General features: G+C 42.1%; 2 protein-coding genes across 2 annotated transcripts in view; one reads left to right on the top strand and one right to left on the bottom strand.

Moving 5' to 3' along the window:
- Positions 1 to 19796, bottom strand: part of LOC117157507 (trans-2,3-enoyl-CoA reductase Sc2) — a 145138-nt gene that overhangs the window by 105814 nt on the left and 19528 nt on the right. The gene's annotated exons all lie outside the window — the stretch shown is intronic.
- The window catches only part of LOC117157506 (facilitated trehalose transporter Tret1-2 homolog), a 46909-nt gene that overhangs the window by 8438 nt on the left and 18675 nt on the right, over positions 1 to 19796 (top strand). The gene's annotated exons all lie outside the window — the stretch shown is intronic.

Here is a 19796-nt window from a genome sequence, read left to right as displayed (position 1 = left end):
CGGCGAGGAAGGGTTCTGGTACGGCAGGGGTCCGCGAGACAAGTTCGACAGGCGATATGAGCACCCTCGCTTATAACCGCATAGTTGGCTACTAAAACCGAGTCGAGCGGAGGCCAATGTCAGAGTTCGAACGGCGCACTTTAAAACTCGGCTAGAACAATAGGGGCTGCGCGTCCAGGTCTCGAGTAAAAGTGCCACTGCCATTTGCAAGTTCCCGATTGTACGAGCATGGTGTATGTACGTGGCGTGGCGTTCCTATGCGCACGATAGCTCGGCCCTGCACAATGCTGAATAGAAGAAACCAAAAGTACGATTACCATTCAAACGAGGACACGGAAAACGTTATTCTCAGCAGTTATCTGTCGGCGCGACGATGGCCCGATGACGCTCGGAACCGACGTTCCATCGATTTTACCAACTTCCACGCTGCTGCTGGATTTTTTCGAAATGAAAAAAAACACGATGCTTTTTTCTCGAAGATATTAGGTCGGTGGGACGTGGTTTCCTTTTTCAAATAAAAATTTCATTGCGCTTCCTTTCGAACAATGTGTATTTCATCGAAGAGATTTCTACACGATTCGTTCATTGTCTAGACGGGATAGAAGATATTTCTGAGATTTCTCAAATGTTTAACTTGTATTTCCAACAAGTCACTTTTTTAAACGTAAGTTCGTGAGATTTCATATTCACGATTTAAATGAACGAGAAAGTTTATTTTCCTGATAGATCGTGATGGAACGATCGTCAAGGTTACTTTTTGGAAATTCGATGGACGGTCATCGATGAGAAACGGCTGCAAACAATTCTCCGCTCGTAAAAGCCGATTATTTATTCAAGTCGACGACCACTCGACGTTCCACATTTAGTGTATCCCGTCTGCGCAGCTAGTGAATGACTTCCGTTGCTGTGTGAACGCCATTTCACTTTAATCTGCGTGACACCCGACATCGGCGCATCGGTTTCCATCTCTCCACGCCCAAGAACACGTCCGTCTACTCCAAAATTACATGTCACGCATATTTGCATAACAAATCTCTCGAATTTGATTTACGAACGTAATATCTGCTGTTGCATAATTCCTCTTCTCTGGCGCGTCATAAAAACACGATAGATACTTTCACTTAGCCAAAAATGGACTCTGCACGAGTCAATATGAAGAGAATATGATTCATTAGCTCCTTCGTGTAAATACATATATCGCTTCTCTTATTGGCGAATAGGTCGTGCAGTCTATTGCAGTTTAATTTTACATAAATGGCAGTTTAGCAACGGTACAGGCGCTTTTCAAGTTCACACACTTCGTAAATATTTACCAGCGCCAACAGAAAATTAGCTATTGGCAATCGGCCGGCATTTCTTATGCTACTCTATGTTCCTCTGTGAACGTTTTCTCTACAAATTTCACAAAACGTCTACGGCGATGACTTACGACAAACACTGAGAAAAACCACACTATTTACGAGATGAGTCAACACAAAGCGATAAACTTTTGTCAATTATGTTTTTTATTTCGAACTAAAGAGACGACGCGTGGGCTTTAACAAACTTCTAATCAACTTACACCAATGAATCAATGCAAGAATGTAGAATAAATAACTGGAACACCCACGTACAAGCGTCGTCGACCGATTCAAACACGTACGAATCACATATTCATTACCACTCTTTGAGCCATCTAAAAACGTTCTGCCATCGCGTCGCTCCATATTTATAAAGCTGACAAATTGCGTATTGTGGTCCGGTCTAATGAAAATTTAACGAACTGGCGCGGGAACACCAGAGACAAAGAAGAAGAAGAGGAAGAAGAAGAAGAAGCGAAAGAGGAAGAGGACGTGTCTGCGAGCGATGCTCGCGGAACTCGGGTCTAATTTCGTGTGTAAATATCCAAGACACGCGAGGTGGAAGCGCTTGTGCCTGGTGGGCGTTCTCTAACAAATTTTAGGATGATCGACGAGACTCGTGAAAAACCGCGAACGACTCGATCGTCTCCGAAAGGAAAGCCGCTGTTTGCCACCGAGATTTCCGTGTTTCTTTGGGAAACACGAGGAAACCATCTTGGCTACGGAAGCCGCAAATATTTGCCCGCCGCGTGGAAAACGTACGAACACCGCGTTGCAGGATTTTTTCATGTCGAACTGCCCGAAACGATCGGTGAACCGATCGTTGGCATATTGCGATATTTCTTGGTTTCTCGCGAAATTTTTAATAATACAGAATATTTTACACGCATTGTGATTTGCAGTATTCCTTCTTTCGAAATTTTACGATAAGAGACGACGATAGTGGAAGCTTTTTATTATCTTTTTACGAAGTGGAATTGGAAGTTGGAATTGGACAATATTTCCGTGAAATTTTTGCTAACACTCCGGTGCAACATTTTATCTCGATCGTTATTTTCAGTATTTTTTTCTCTCACGGAATTTGCGGTTAGGAAATATCGAACGTAATACTACTAGAAGCTTTTGGCTATTTTTTTTTTTTTTTTTTTTTAGTAAGATACAGTTCGTTGAAATTGAAAAAATTTTCTGGCTCTCTGCGAAATTTTTGGCAGAATGGTCTATTTTTGAACGTTGTAATAGAAATTCTTTTACTATGCTTCTATTAAACGGAGTTGCAGGTGGAACGTTCTATTATGTTTCACGCATTGTCTGCTGCTTTCTCTCTTCGAAACGTAAACTTGGGACACATAGAACGTAGTAAACGAGTTTCTTTACTACTTTTCTATGAAGTGGATTTAGATGATATACAGTGATAGGCAAGTATCTTATTTCGTTTTATATATTCGCGTATTTCGCAAACTACGCATTAATGAGGCATCAAACGCGAAAGCAGCGGCTCCCTATTGCTGTTCTATCACGCGAGATGAGAAAGTTAAGACACTACGAATCAGCCATTTTACAGCTAACCACATCCACTAGCCAATCGTGTTTTTGCACATGTTTTGAACATTAAGTATATTCTCACCTGTTGTCACTCTATAATTGAGTTGTTATTGCTGATCAATTTTTGCACGAGTGAACGAGCAAAATACGCTACCTGAAATCATTATCTGTCCATTACGCGTTCAAGTACGATATTTTATTTCCTTTATTATTTCTATTTTTCAAACGAAGCGTCTAAGAGAAGTCGATGACGAAACTAAAAGCTACGATTTAATCTTACACACAGGAATATTCCATTTCTACCGATTTGTTGCAAAGACTGGCGTTTCGGTAAAGTAGCTGTTCGACGTATTTTTGCTGACAAAGTGCCTCGGCGAGGAGAACGCGATCGCGTTTCCGCGCTGAAGCTGTGGAAAAATCCGCGGATTTTTAATACCTTTAACAGGATCCCGGGGATCCATTGCCCCTTGCGCACAGGTGCACACATCAAATTAACGTTAAATGGGTTAAACCGCGCTTTTAGATAAGTCGCGATCTAATTTGGAGCAACTCGACATTCCGTCGCTTTCGTATCTGTGATGTGCTGCTGAGATGCTACTGTGATTTATTTTTAAACGAGTTCGCCTATAGGCGCCCAACGCAACACCGAACTGTTTGTCACAATTCCAGTCCGACTGTTCTCGTTCGAAGCGATTAACGTTGCCCCTCGACTTATCGCTTATGTTCGCTGAAACTGGGAATTTTCATAAATGGAAGGAGAATTTACGAGAGAAAAGATGGGACAGAATTGTGTCGCTATTCGAAGAATGCGTGCTCTGATTCAGATACTCTCTTAACCGCTCGAAGCTCACCACTCTGATATATAGGAACGCAGTTCGTCTTTGATTTAGTCAATCGTTTTATCCATTGATCTTTCTGCATTCAAGCTAACATCAGCTATATACGTATTTTACACGAAAGACGAACTGCTTGAAAATCCAGCCGATAATTTTCATCGTAGTGAATTATTTGATTAATTAATTGATATTCAATTATTAAAATTAAGAAATTTTCCGCCCGTAAGTATTAGGTCGTCCGAAAAGTTTCTTTCGTTTTATAAGGAAATAATGGATGCACATTTTCCGTTTTATATTATTTTCTCGAATTACGTTTGTTCTATCAAAATAAAAATCACAACGTTCGACAGATTGGATTTCATGTTTGTATAAAGATGCATCGTTGTAAAAGACGTACCTGTAAAACAAAGACACGTTTCGAACAATCTAATAGTAGTTCGTGTACGCACATTTTTATCGTTAATGGTATTTATCGCTAAAGGCAAATTTAATCATCCTCTGTGGTAAATGGAACAAAAATTTACGAGACAAGCAATTGGATACTAATGTATACACAAATCGCGATTAAAAATACAAGATACAATTCGACAAAAAGCGGTACATCTTCTTACGAACTCATCGACGATAGGCACGCAATAGTACGACATTTACGCAACGAGCAGAGACACGCAACGTTCAATGTCGAAATGTTGGTCGGATTCGAAGAAGCTTACATTTATACACAAAACGGGTCACCTAATTCAATCGAAACCGATATCACTTCGCTTGCACCTGCAACATCCAAGATATTCCATCGAAACACGCAAACCGGCACGTGTTTGATTCTCGTGAAAGAAAAAAATTTCACGACCGATTCAGAAGCATCCGCGGCCAAACCTCTGTAAACGTTCGTTCTAATTTCGCTGGAAACACCGGGAAGCGTTCGAATTCCAGGTTGGGTCGTAATCGAAGAGGCGTCACAGTCGTCGATTTCGAGCGATCCGACCGCGAGATATCCGTCCAATTTCGCGGACCAGCGACGTAATTCGAACTAGAGAGAACGAATGGCTTGGCTGTACGTTCGTTTGGACAGCGAGCGTCACGAGAGACGTCGAAATGGAACACCGATCCGGACGTGGGTGCGAAAGGTCGACGCGCCGCACGAAGAACGTGCCGAATCCGTACGTACACGACGACGTCGACGACCAGCGGTATAACCCTAGAAATGTAGCTGGAGAAAGAGGAACGAAAGGGCGTCGCGACGACCACGACGACGACGCAGAGCCGCGTGTCCCTGGCTGACAGAGAAATTACATAGCTACGTGGTGTTACGTGCGCTGTAAGCGATACTCGCGTGGTGTGTCGCGCCGGTAGAATGCGAAACAAGCGTGGAACCGTGCAGCGATCGTCTAACGGGCCCTGTGAAACGAGAAACACTCGTCGATTCAACGATCCACGACTCGAGCTCACGTAGCGCAATTAAACTGTTAACTGGGGACAGACGTATTAACTCGTCGCTTTCGTGTGACTTTTGTACGTTTTAATGAGTCGTTTTGGTTTTGTGGCGAAAATAAATTAGAAGAATGGAAGGATCGATTATTGGCACGCTGATTGGTGGAGAGTTTCGGGATGGTTTGTTGGGCCGTAGATTTTTAGTCAAAGCAATTAACGTCGTTCGATCGTTCGATGGATTTCATCGAAACGATTTGACTGTTTCGACAGTGGCGTGATATAATTGGAGGATGTAGGGTTCTAACGAGTCTGAACTCGAAGGCAGCAAACGTTCTTCTTTCTTCGACCCTTTGCTGGAAAAAATGAACGACGCGAGAGCCGAAGCTAGAAAGGTTCGACGACCAAGTTCGCGTAAACTGTTTTGTCTGACCACGTGCGGAAACAAGCAGTTTCTACAGAGAAACAAAGGCAGTTTCTTACTTCGGAACCAACGAAGACAACTGCCTATTAATTTCTCTCGTGTCAGAGTTAAAACTTCACGACAAGTTAAAGCCACTTCAACATCGCTAACAAATTAATCATCGAGCAACGCAAGTCGTTCCGAACGCAGGCTCTTTAAAAGGACAAGTAAACGTTCTTTCAACGAATTCAGCGACTTGAACGAGACTGACACGACAGGATCGTAATATCAAGCTGACAATTAGCACGGCAAACCTGATACCCTTGGGTGTGCCGCGAGCCTCCAGTTCGAGGATAACTTCAAACGCAAAAAGTATGCTAAAAACAACGAAGGTTCGAACGAAGTCGGCTGTCTCGCGCGGATAATTAATTAACCGATCGGTGTTGCTATCAGCACGCGACTCGTTTTTCTACGCGAGCAACCGAGTGCAGCAGCAGAGTCCTCGATGTATCAACGGGACAAACGGCAAAGCACTCGCTTTACGAGCTTTTTCTCTCTTTCGCGGTGGTTCACGCGGTCGGACCAGCGATTACTTATCGGCAGAAGAGACACCGGGTGCCCAAAGCGACGTCCACGACGGTAGACCGGGCCGTTTATTCATGGATCAGGAGCCACGTGGACGGATAATTCGTCGCTACGGTCAGCTCGAGACTCGGACGTGTGACTTGTTCTCTGCTCTCGTGTCTTGCCTTGAAACCAGTCTCGTGTGCATGCCAAGCGGATTCAGTTAAATATTGCACGCGAACCCGTCGCGAGTCCGTTAAACGTACGTGTTGATGAATTCTCTGTCGTGGAAACGTTTCCAGTATACGACTGTCGATGCTTTGCATCGTTATGCCTGCTTCACCGTGACCAGAATTGTTTCCCAACGTTTCTTAATTACTCATGTGAGTAATTTAGTATGACGTCGGCTGATCGATCAATGATTCGCCAGACGAATACGTGAGTTTGTGTATACGTGTAATATATTGGTATATATACAGGTATACACATATACGTACATGTATATGTACTACAGGAAAGTGTCGATGTGTTGGTCGACCTGCTGAAGAAGCTAACTACGATGCTTATAATTCCTTCTGGTCACGGCTTATACCCGGAAGCCTTGAATAGTCTTTCGTCACTGTGAATCCATATATGAATTTCGAAAAATTGTTTACCACGCGCTGTGCACGCCCACCTATGCATCCAGCGTTGTTTTTATTTCGCTTTGCGTTTAGAGATAGAAGACAAAGGCAGGTTGTATTCCGTATTCGACGAACGTGCAATTTATCGAATTCGCCTTAAGAAGATTATTGATTTTTTAAACAGGAAGAAATTTCTTATTTTTTGAACGTTCGTAGTATCTTAACGATATGAATAATGAAGTTACCGAAATGTACTTTCAAGTGCGGTCGACATACATCTTACATTTATATGAAAAACGAATGCAACGCTTTGTGCATTGAACGTGTTAACAACGTAGAGTCAATCCATTAAATTCATAAATTCTCTCTGCTACTAAATTCCTCTAATACTGCTCTCATGCTACTCTCATAATTGTTCTCGTTTATCCACGCTGATGCTTACAAATAGCTGCGAGCAGATCACAAGTAGACAATAGTATACAGCGAGGCAAGAACACAGTCGCAAGCAGACCGTTTGATGTATCGTTTCCTGGCCAGTGTTCGCTGCTCATTGCTCACGAAAGTGTCCAAGTGTCCACACTGCCAACGACCACGATCTGTTAGCGGATTACCCGCACCAGTGTGAACATACCATTATGTCTATTCGTAGCAGAAGATTATACTTAGTCGATATCGTAGTAACGATACCATCTCGCCGTTTAATTGCAGCCTAAGCTGCGTGCTCGCTAGTCTTGCGACGATCCAAACGTTCCAGACGGGTGAAATTGATGGCGGGAAATTATGGAAATACGATACGCGATAATCAAAGAGTCAAACACGATGGAGAATGAAAAAGAAGAAGAGGAAGAGACTGTTAGACACTCGTGAGGCAGTCTCGCGAAACTCGTAATAATAGAGCGCGAAATCGTAGTGGCGCGCGACGGTAACAGCGCGAGTACAAGTTTCAGCTGTCTACAGACGACTAGTAGAAGAGTAACACGGCACGTGGCACCCGCAACGTAAGCTATTCTTGGCTCGGATTTCTGCAGTGCAGCTTCTTTTTGGTAGAGGAACAAAAGGCTGGCTGCCGGTGACCACGCGGACCAAGTGCAACCAAGTTCTATCAAGTCACTAGGAAAACGATCTTTCTAGCAGCGTACAAAGCTTATTTACTTTTTAGTCAGAGTAGCGAGAGTAACTTCTAGCGAAAATATTTGTAACTTTGAAAGTAAGTCTTCATCGATACTTTTACGTATCAGCTTTTCTCTTCGCGATGGTGTCCATGTGGAATCGATTCTCTCATCGCGTGTTTCGCCTGTTTATTCACACCCTGTACACACTTCACGAGAAGGGAATTTGCCAACGACACGATGTTACAGATTTTACGAAATATTTTTCTTATCACGAAAATGTACTGTGTATTTGATAAAGCGGTAAATTTTTCTCGAATTGCATCATTAACTTCTCGAACAATTTAATACGAATATACAAGTAACCGATGTGAAAATGATCTCGGGGTAGCGAGGATACCGACGATAGTTGGAACAAATATTAGTAATTCGTTAAAATTAAATTAAAAAATGAAACTTGTCCGGCAGAGACTTTCTCGCAGTATATTTTCGTATAAATCGATGAATGGTCCGTGAGTCTTGATGATGTTTGCCTAAGAGTACACCGAAATATACCGAAATAGAAGCGATGAAAAGGGTAGAGTTACTGAAGATGATTTATACCCCGTACTCGGTTCGAAGCATAGGAATACTGGACACGTAGCTTGTATTATTCATAGACGATCGTCTGGTCGCGACTGTTCAAGGCCAAAGGTTGAAATTAACCGTATGGCAGCGAGATCGAGGGATTATGCGAACTAGCGATTGTATCACGTCTGAGGCAAGAGAGGTGCACCAAACAGTGAGATTGTATTCTGGAGCTTGTCGCGCACGCAAAAGGTGTGTCGAGAATAATCCAAGGCAGAAATTGGCTGCGGCCGTTAAATTGCGCGGTCGCGCGAAATGACCAACATTTTAGCGGTCGTTTCTCTTCTTGGATCGATTACCCTAGCAAATGTTCGGACGCTTGATAAACGAGCGTGACTAAAACTGTTCTTAAACGACACCTACAACCCTGTGTACGAGAATTACGACGGTTCAGTCCCGTTCAAAACCTGACGATTAACCCACATTGTCACGAAGATTATTAGTCGAGTAGAATTTTGCGTTTATATATCGATAAGTATTGAATCTTAATAAAAAGTTATATCAATAAAGACATAAATGTACGACGAAAGGAATTATGGACGCAGAAATTATGGACGATGGTAAATTAAGATCTTATTATTGTGGAATTTTTACGATCTCGTCTCGTTAGAAACGTTGAAATCTTCTAAAATTAATCGGAGTAGTAACAGTGGTCAAAGTGTTAAAAATCTGACACGCGTAAAGCGGATAAGAATACGAATGATACGAATCGCGTGAGATTTTTATATTTTCTCTATACTCCAAAATTACAAACTAGTCTTATTCTTATTCTTCCAATAATATTTGTCAATGACTCGTGCGATAATTTCGTAATAATTTTTTAACCAACAAGTATTTGAGTATATTAAAGAAATAATAAAAAGGATAGTTCGGAAAATATGGAAAGAAGTTAAAGTGATTAAGAGATCAAACAGGGACGGGACCTTTCTATTTTTTTTTTCAAGCGCAGCTCGCTTCTTTTGAATGTCGTATGGGTTCTTAAACGTCCAGGAAAAATACGAGGGGGCGCTACAACAACAGAGGCCGTAAGATGCAGACTGAAAGAGCCTAAGGTAAGGCTCGTAACCCTGGATCGTGACTTCGATCGAGTTCTGGTCATTACCCTTCGAGTTCCAGTCGAAATGCATCGCGCCACTCAGGGATTACCGGGTACATGTACCTCTTGGTATATCGAATCATCCTTAGTGCGTGGATTCATAATTCTACGAGAATTTATTACCACCCCGTAGACCGAGATATATCCTCCTTTTAACTTTGAAACGATTCTTCTCTTTCCATTCTACCTCTTCGTCCACCTCTCTCGATTGCCTTTCCCGGCCGAGGGCGGAAGTTGGAGCAAAATCGGTGCACGGAGGTGGTGGGAGCTAATTGTTCCTCGAAGACGTGTTCGAGTGGCGAATAAAAGTTTATCGCGGCCAATTAAGCTCTGGCTGCGATGGATGAGCCATTCTAGCAACGATACCATCGCGCGCAAATTTCCGAACGGGTTTCATAGAATTGAAACGAAACTTTTATCTTCCATTCAATTTTTACTAGCTTTTAATCCTGTGATCGTAGAAATTTTTGATTAAGCAAAACTATTGGGATGGCAACTATGTGATTGCGGCTTTTGTCATCAGGTGGTAACGACAAAATCCGCAACCACTTGGTTGCCAACCCAATTTTTGTTATAAAAAGTACTTAATTGTAATATAAAACTATTCTGCAATTCTTTGGCGTGTACAAGGATTACGAAACGAAGAAATCGACGATAAATGATACTAGAAACGTAGAGATAAATGACATGCAAGAATGATTTCGTTTAAAGAGCAATGGAACTAAAAAACCATCGATTAGTTGTTTATCTTTGTTTCTGCTTCCGACGAAAAGTTTATCCTCAAAGTGGAACAATTTTTATCTCCGCCGTTTAATGCACTGTTTTTCAGTGAAATTTGCTTACACGACCGGAAATAGCTTATACCCTGTCCGCTGCTTGTTTTCCCACTTGCCGCGACGACGACGACGACGACGACGACGGACGTCTCGCGAAAGAACGCGATAAAAGGACCCTTCGGAGGAGGTAAAAAAAAAAGGACCATAAGGAAAAAAATAGGGTGGCTGGAAGGCGGTGAAATACGACAGACAAATTGGTTGGTTGCTTTAGACGGCCACAGTTGGATACAGATATTCATAGCCACTTGACCCGAATGCTCGGGCAAAAGCAGCGAAGCGGGGGAGGGAGAAGCCTAATAAAACATAAAATACGGGGTGTAAGCTGCATTTCATTACTGCGAGCTGACTGCACGGGGGTGCATTTTCTCCCGGTTCGAATTGATACGTCTTCCTTCGCGCACATCGTTCCTCTCTATTGACCATTTCCTTTTTCCCTTTCCCGGCCAGTAGATCGATCGTGATCGCGTTGCAACTCGAAACACGACCAGAGAGATATCCCGGGGAAAATTCGTCTGGACGATTTATCGCGGGAAAATTCATCGTGGCCGTTCCTTACTTTAGCGTTATTTCTTTTTTCCTTTTTTTTCCCACGGATGAAAAGTGGAACGGTTAAAATAAGGATGCATTTTATAGCGAGCACACAGTTTCTTTCAACCACACTGGAGTACACCGTATCCTCTGCTCGGTTTTGTTTCACTTCACGTTAGCTATTATTTCTTTCGAAAATATCGTAGCTTTTTGTCGTTTAATTTTTCACGCGAAGAAATTACTACGGTGTAGGGTCGAGAAGATTGTGTATAAAATTGTGTAGCTTCATAGCTGAAACTATCTTTTTACGTATTTTGTCTTTGCATTTAGTTGAAACATACAGCTACTTTCGGTAAAATTAATGTTTCCATAGAAGCGTGATTATCATCGTCGCGTCATTTTCATTGTGATTACCTAACCCTGGTATATTTATCGTAACATACAAGTTCGATAATCCCAGCGTCAAACAAGAACATCGAAATCCCATCAAATTTATAAGAGAGACAATGTCTGTTTTATAAAAACCTGTTAGTAACGAATCGGCCGAAATTTTCTACACTTCGTTACACAGTTGCAAAACCACGGCCTGATATCGGCGTCTCTTTTTACCCGAGTTGCGAGACGAAGAACGGCACCGGTGCAGATTCCACGAGAAAAACTTGAGAAACGATCGCGAGGTAGCGACCTGCGGAGGTTTCGGCTCGATCGATTGGCCACGGGGGCGAATTTCAACGTTGCGGAGGAAATGTACGACGTTGTTTCCTCTTCGTCGAGGAAAGAACGATCGTTAGTAACCGTGAAAGGGGAAGGTAGGAGTGGAAACTGGCGCGCGAGCACGGACGAAACTTTCGAATAAATCAGCGGCGATCATGGCCGGGTTTAATCGAACGTACAACCGAAAAGGAAAGAGAGAGAGAGGGGCCGCGCAGGTAATTAATTGGTACGAGTTTAAAGGCGAGCTACGATTAAGTAAACGCGATATTATCTTGTCGCGAAGAATTATAGCACCGCAACGGCTGATAATATGCGCGGTATTTAATTAACGTGGCGATAACTTGGCCACTTCGATACGTTTCGTGCCAGTTCGACCGTGAATATTAATTTTCTCAATTTTTTTCGTCTTCTACCCTTTAGTCTGCCCTCGCATCGTCCGAATAAGGGTTGCCAGGATGTGCAACGTGGTCGGTGGAACGTAGAAAAATTCGGTGGCGTTCTTTCGAAAGAAATTAAACGAGCGTCCTTGGTCGGGAGGACACTCTTTCTCTTTCTCGAAACGCGGCTGTAATTTCATAAAGAGCTTCGGCGAACGATCCGGCGTTCCCTTGACTCGCGTTTTCGTGGAAGACGCAAAGGCCGCTCTCGTTAATGAAATCCGTCTCTTCGTCGAGCCATCACTCGACTCCACGTTGTGACGCAAGAAACACGTATAACGTAGAAAGATGGGAATTGAAAATTAGAAAATTGTGGTCCAGTAAAATAAATATATATAAATAAATAAATATACCAATTTATCGTATTATCGCGCCTCTTCTTTACGGAGAAGCAAGAACGAAATTTGTTCGAGGAAGAAAGAAGACCGGCTAACTTTAGCTGTTTTATATGGAAAGTCAGGGACAAGAGAATGCACGCGTGCACACGGCAGTGGTTGACAAGAGAGAGACGTAGTAGGTTCTCTTGAACGTGAACCGACGACGTGCTCTTAGGATCCGGACAGTGAGCGATGAGAATGGAGCTTTGGAGAAACGAAAGGCTGTCTCGCGTGCACGCAGACTTGAAAGAATATAAGCGAGGCAAAGCAAACGTTATCAAAGACACTAATTCAAAATCACTCACGTATGCAGCAAACCGCGGACCGTGGCTACGCGTGGTTTTTCCGACCTGATTGAGCGACTGACAAGCACGAGCGAACAAGACGCGAACGTGCGAGCTTAGAGAACAGGTGCGAAGGCAAAGTGAATGAGAACGAGTCACGGCGCAAACGGTGAAAAAACAGTGTCCGTGTTTTTCAACGGCGTTTCAGAAGTGGCCTGACACCCAGCATCGCGCTTCCTGCTTCACAGTTCGATCGAATATTCAAGCCTGGTACTTTAACTAACAAGAGAACGACCGCTTCCGTAAAGCGGCCAGCGCTTCGTATGCAGAACTCGCGTTTTGCATACGACTAGCCTAGGGATGGGTGGCTTCGGCAAACCTAACGATCGATTCTTCCATGTGAACACATGGGATGGACCCGCGATTCATTTACGCCAAGTGGTCGCGATGAGAGAGAAATTCGTGACGGAATCAACGCCAGGATTGCACGACTATGTTTCTGTCTGCGAAACGTCTTTCTTGCATCGAGTACACGCTTGTTCAAAAGTGTTAGTCTCGTATTCCATCGATCAAGTCGGATCGAAAGTTTTCTACTCGTATGAAAATTGGAAAAAATGATTGATGAATTATCCAGCGATAGATAAAGCATTCAATTATATGTGCGACTTTATATAACGAAGAGAGTACACGCTACTAAATATATTAACGATTTTATTAAAAGATGCAGCCACTTTGACACTCACAATCCACGCCAAATACCCAAGTTTTATTAAAAATGAGAGGTAGAATTTTTCAGCGGTGGTTTCACACAGAACCTATGAAAGTAAGTGGGAAAAAATGAGGATACACAAGTCACGTGGAATGAATTTCAAAGAAATTTATAATGGAAAAGATCGAGACATCGTTAGCGATCGTAGAATTTTCATATGATTTTTCTAATTCAGTTGAAATTTGGAAGAAGCTTTACGAACGTCGATAGACAATTTGTTATTCTATGAACGATATTGACCAACTCCAAAACTGGGAAACAGAGAAAATTTGCAAGTATCATTTTTCAAAATTTATCTCGAGATCTATATGGCTCTGTAGTAGCTTTATGGGGCTTTATAGGCCGTTTCAAAGGGTTGGACATAAATACTAAACTGACGGAAGTGTTCGAAAATTAAACATTAAACAGAGTACCTGGGTAACGAAACTGAGAAATATGTACAAGAGACAGCGAGTCAGTTATTCTGCCTCCTGACAGACTTGGTATATTAATCGAACGCTTCTGTCCTTATTGAGCACTGATTCATGGCGACAAACCAATTTACACGCTACAATTATAAGAAATTACACGGCGACTGGTACCGGACACCGCCTACGATCCAGAGAACGGATTATTTCGTTGGTCGAGACTCGATATAATTAATGGCGCCTCGAATCGTTGTCGATTGCTCGATGCATTCGCGTTAACGCTCGTTATTGAGCAACCCGTTCGTAGCAACGATAGACGTACAGCGCAATAGAGATAGATAGATGGATGGATGGATAATTGGTGCGTGGATTTTCGCGCCGTGTCGAAATCGAAAATGAGAAAGCCAGCAGGGAATTATCGAGTTAACGAGTGACACTTTATCGTCGAGATATTTTAACGTAGTCAAAAGTGGCGTTAGATGCTAATATATCGCCAGGGTTACATTGACGATTATAAATGAGTATCTGAAGTAGTGCCGGTGTATTCAATAAGGCAAAATCTATGTGAAAGAGGAAAGAGTCCGCGTAAGGCTGGCAGAAGTACCGTGAGAGCATCGTAATTGAGCAATGCAACGGTCTGAACGAACAAATTGGTTGTTCGATTTCCTAACTCGCATGAAGTATCGTTATTATGCTCGATAATTTGATGCGTTTCATCCCATCGGTATTGATGCATCCTGAATCGTTTCGATCACAGGTTTAATAACGTTTATAATTTACCCATACAGCGATTCGCACAGAACCTATGAAAGTAAGTGGAGAAAGGAAATGAGAACGAATATTGGCATACACCTTTATAAGTCAGGTGTAATGAATTTCAAAGAAATTTATAATGGAAAAAATCGAGACATCGTTAACGATCGTTACGAATAATAGAATATTCGTGTGATTTTTATAATTGAGTTGAAATTTGGAAGAAGCGTGACGAACGTTGATAGACAATTTGTTATTGCACGAATAACTGTACTCCGAAAGCTCTTGAATTCTACAACCGACAGTTTTCATCATCTGAAATAATGAAATTAATGAACCATTGGAAAAATACATTCAATTACGTGTCAATTGTTTTGACCATATATTCGATGCTTTTTAGAAGCTACATTTTTATCAAATTTTATTCGAAAGAAACTAAATGAATTCCAGAGACAGAATTGTGGATAGCAATTTACCTTTCCAGGGAAAGCGTTATGATTTCTTAGCAGATACGTAACTTCCTGTGCTTGTAGAGCACGAAAGCGTTTATGTTTATCAGAAATATCGGTAATTAGGTTGCGTTTCCCCCTGTATAGGGGCCGATGCAACGATTCGAAGACAACACGAGGCCCAACCCCTGCTTGGCTCGCGGCAGTCGTTCTCCAAGGCATCTCTTATTAAATCTCGGCATGAAATTATTATTAAGCGTGCACTATCGTGGCGTCGACGATCCTTCCAGGCACATGCTTCGCCTTTATTCGGGGCTAACGTCTAGGGAAAATATTATCCAACTCAGTGCTCTGTATGCACGCGCGCCGTGCCCTGGAATACTCCCTCGAATTCAGATTCATCTATTCAGATTAATCCCCCTGCTCCCTCTGCGGATATAAATTCCAAGCCTGCCCTTTTCATTTTCCGCAATCTTTCCCGATACGATTAACGTTACGTAAACTTTCCCCTCCTTGATGCATTTTTTTATCACGTTGCAGGCGTTACGTTCTCGTCCTTTATCTTCCGATAGGTAACGATTTTCTGTATCCACGTTCGACACTGATGTATGTGAAAGAGAAAGAGAAAAATACGACGAGTAGAATTTTGTTGATTGTTTTATTTCCGTGTTGGTTAGCGATTAGAAGGATGTACCATAATATAACATGGTTAGAGAAAGGAACAATCCATTTGGTTCGGAGATATATGTAATCCTTTTAGAAATATATATAATTTATTTTTCGTGCTCACAGTCCGAAAAAAGAACTTGGCTTAGCTGTATATTTCTGACTCCTACTCATTCCCATGCAACTCTTAGAGCATCCATCACCTCCAAACATCCACACCCATTCACATTCCCATCCCAAACATACAAGTCCTCTCGTATATCTAATAATACAGGTTATATATACGTGTATAATTCTATACATCAGGTTGTCCCAAAAGTTTCGGTCGTTTCACGAGGAAATAGCACGTCATCTTTTGTTCTATATTATTGGGTTGGCAACTAAATGATTTTATCATTATCGCTTAATAACAAAATCCGCAATCACTTAGTTGCCAACTCAGTATTTTATTTTCTTTAGAAAACGAGAGAAATTTTTGCGACAACCTAATATATATGTATATCTTTTTGGCTATAATTAGATGATAAATCCATGACACTCGGCACTATCAAACTATATTTATCAACTGTATCTAAGAGAGCCACATTTTCGGAGCTAAGGGTTGTATTCGATTATGTCGTATTAAAATGCTGCCATTTAATCATAAAGTAACATTAAAATCAGAATATCAACAAAGCCGTACCAATCGCCTCTTTTTCCTCTCATGCCCATGTACTTTCGGCTTTGTACAAAAATCCAGAGAAGAGCAAAAGCTCGCGTTTGTATGGAAAATAAATTCACAGCATATCTGGTGCCTTTGTCACAAAAAAACATAATTTATTTCATCGTGCCGGATAAAAATTCGCAGCTCGTCAACAGAATCACGAAGCTTTTCATTTAACATTCCTTGTGCAAGAAACCCTCGGTGAGGAGGGAGCGAGGCTTCGTTCGATTAGACAGCGAAATCGTTTTCAACAGGATCGCTCGGAACTTGCCAGGCGTTTCGAAGATATTGATTTCGGCCGCGATTCGGAGCCACGGTGCTCCACAAACCTGGAGGCGAACGTTCGAGGGATAAATCCCTCGGGAGAGCGCGGTAGAAAACGTGAGAAATCGCAAGTGAGGGTAGCCGACGAGCTTATCCGCTATCTTGTCGGTTATTGAAAATCGGGTTGCTCGTCTCTGCTAGTCCAACCGGCAACCGGGGACAAAGTGTCGTCGAATCGGACTGCAGATAGCGGGACAATATGCGAGCATCAAGCAGGAGTGCGGATAAAGAGGGGAAAAATGGAAAGGGAGATTACTCGCGAGGGAATAATCAAGTAACAGCGTTAGCCCACCAATTTTCATGGATTTTAATGCAACGCAGGAAATTTTGTTACACAGGGGAATCCCACTTATCTGGATAACTTCATTTTTCCCAACGAAATTTTAGTCGTTGATTGAACGAATTCTTGTTGATTGCACGTGCATTTAGTAGACGAACAAATTTCTATCTAGGCGTTGATCTTTTACCGGCGTTCGTAAAAACCTGAATATGCATAAATATTCACGGTCTAATTAGTATTCGCTAATTACTATGTGCATAATATAGTACTACAATATACGTAATGATCTAATCTACTTCCTCTTACCATTCTAACGAGAAAATTAGTCAAACAACAGGCTTTTTCCTACAAAAAATTGCTAAAAGCAATGGAACAACGAGACGAGCGAAACCGATGCATTGTGACTGTTATATGGCGAATCAACGCGTTAAGATGAATATCCCACTAATCATCCGAGTCAGAATACATTAGAAACCATCAACTATCAATTTGCTCGCATAATAGAATATCTAAAAGGTGGCACCTGTAGGTGTTTACGATTCTCGTGGGTTCAGGCTCGAGTACGTTCGTCGTGCTTTCTTCGTAACGATTTTCGTTCGTGGATTTCGGAATCGGGAGTGAAGGAGGCCTGAATCGTTAGACCATCGGAAAGTGTTCAACTTGGGAGGAAGGCGGGCATGAGTGGGTGGTAGAGAGTACGGGCGAGTGATTTAAACCGTCCATTGTGCGCAGGACTAAGGAATATCCGTAGTTCTAGCGGTATCTCAATTATAAGAGGTATCTAGCCTCGTCTTGAACGTTCGCCTATAATTATCCGACCTCGTCGAGTATCTCGGGGGAAGTCGAAGAACTTGAACCTATCGCAATAAACAATGGTTATAAAAAGACGGCGCGGCGCGGCGCGGCGCGTTCCTCTCGCGACGCGAGAGACGCGAGATAGCTGGAAAGGGAATATCGCAGACGTACTACTCCCGTCGGCGTGCGAGTACACGCCTCCTAAATTTCCTTATCAGAGCCCACGCGTTTAAAGGAGGGAACGATACACGAGTTGGAGAACCATTCTAACATAAATCATACGAAGATCGATAGAAGCGAACGTGGCGAAACAACCGTATTCATGTGCAGTGGCGAACAAAAGTATCGTTACAGATCAGCTGTTCTGTTTCAATCGGGATAAGGACCATGATTTTTCTTATGGAAATTTTTAGCTGAAACACAACTTCCGAGTTTAAAATCCACATACGTCGGGAACAAAGGTTGGAAATAGTTATGATATCCATTTCGAGACACTTTGTTATTCAATAAATAAGAAAGGGATGAGGAACATGATTTTCCTTATGAAATTTTTTAGGTGAAACACAACTTTCGAGACACTTTGTTATTAAATAAATAAACATAAATAAATAATAAATAAATAAGTAATAATAAAATAAGGAAGGGATAAGGAACATGATTTTCCCTATGGAATTTTTTAGGTGAAACACAACTTTCGAGACACTTTGTTGTTAAATAAATAAGGAAGGAATAAGGAACATGATTCTTCTTATGGAATCTTGTAGGTGGAACACAACTTTCGAGTTTAAAATTCACATACCTCGAGAACAAAGGTTGGAAATAGTTATGATATCCATTTCGAGACACTTTGTTATTAAATAAATAAGAAAGGGATGAGAAACATGATTTTCCTTATGGAATTTTTTAGGTGAAACACAACTTTTGGGACACTTTGTTATTAACTAAATAAACTTAAATAAATAATAAAATAAGGAAGGGATGAGGATCACGATTCTTTTTATGGAATTTTTAGGTGAAACACAACTTTCGAGTTTAAAATTCGCATAAGTCGAGAACAAAGGTTGGAAATAGTTATATCCATTTCGTGCCACTTTGTTATTAAATAAATAAGCAAGGTAAATAAGCGAGGAAGAAGTTTCTCAGCGTTGTGTCCGTTTTATAGTTTTCATTATTTATCTTTATCGTTTGTTTCGTACGGTTGCTTCGCGATAACGAATGACGAATATTGTACTTCACAAAAATCTAGATAAAGAATCGTTCGTCTTACAGATACGCGCGTTAGCTTACAAGAAAATCTGGTTTGTCAGGACGCTTTTACCAATCGCTGTATGTACAGCCTACAGCGAAAAACAGAATTCTAAAGTATTATGTATACAATTTTACGGTAGCTTGCCGAGTATGCGGGTACTGGCTTACAACGGCTACAAAATTTTGTCGATCGACGAAACCAGTTGGCAGTAAATCACGAAAGGCGTGAATGGAACGGACAGGTCGGACAACCGTTACCATCGTTCATTCGATATCTAAGAAGGCCAAAGAATCGCAGCAGGGGTCTTACCATTCTCGTCCAATATCGTGTAAAACACACGCGTCCCCGGTGTCACGGATTTGAACGTAGCTCGTACAGCAACCGGTGGACACGCGTAGTCGCGAAACCAGACCAGTCCCGACTACGATTTGCTGGTCAGGTGGATGTAAATAAACAGGCCGGCAGGCGTGCAACAATCCGCATTCGAGCGGCCAAGAGTGGACACCGCCAGAGGATTTAGACGTAACATGGTCCTCGGCCGACTAACTTGACGGCCTGCCAGACGCAAAAAAGATTCTGCACGTTTTCCGTGGCCAGGAACACCGCGTAGGCGATACAATTGGACGTAGAACCCGAGGACAATTATCTGTCCGGCTC

This window comes from Bombus vancouverensis, chromosome 14 (genome assembly GCF_051014615.1).
Source record: "Bombus vancouverensis nearcticus chromosome 14, iyBomVanc1_principal, whole genome shotgun sequence".
NCBI classification, from domain to species: domain Eukaryota; kingdom Metazoa; phylum Arthropoda; class Insecta; order Hymenoptera; family Apidae; genus Bombus; species Bombus vancouverensis.
The sequence above is the reverse complement of the archived record's forward strand: the minus strand, read 5'-3'. Positions and strand labels throughout refer to the sequence as shown.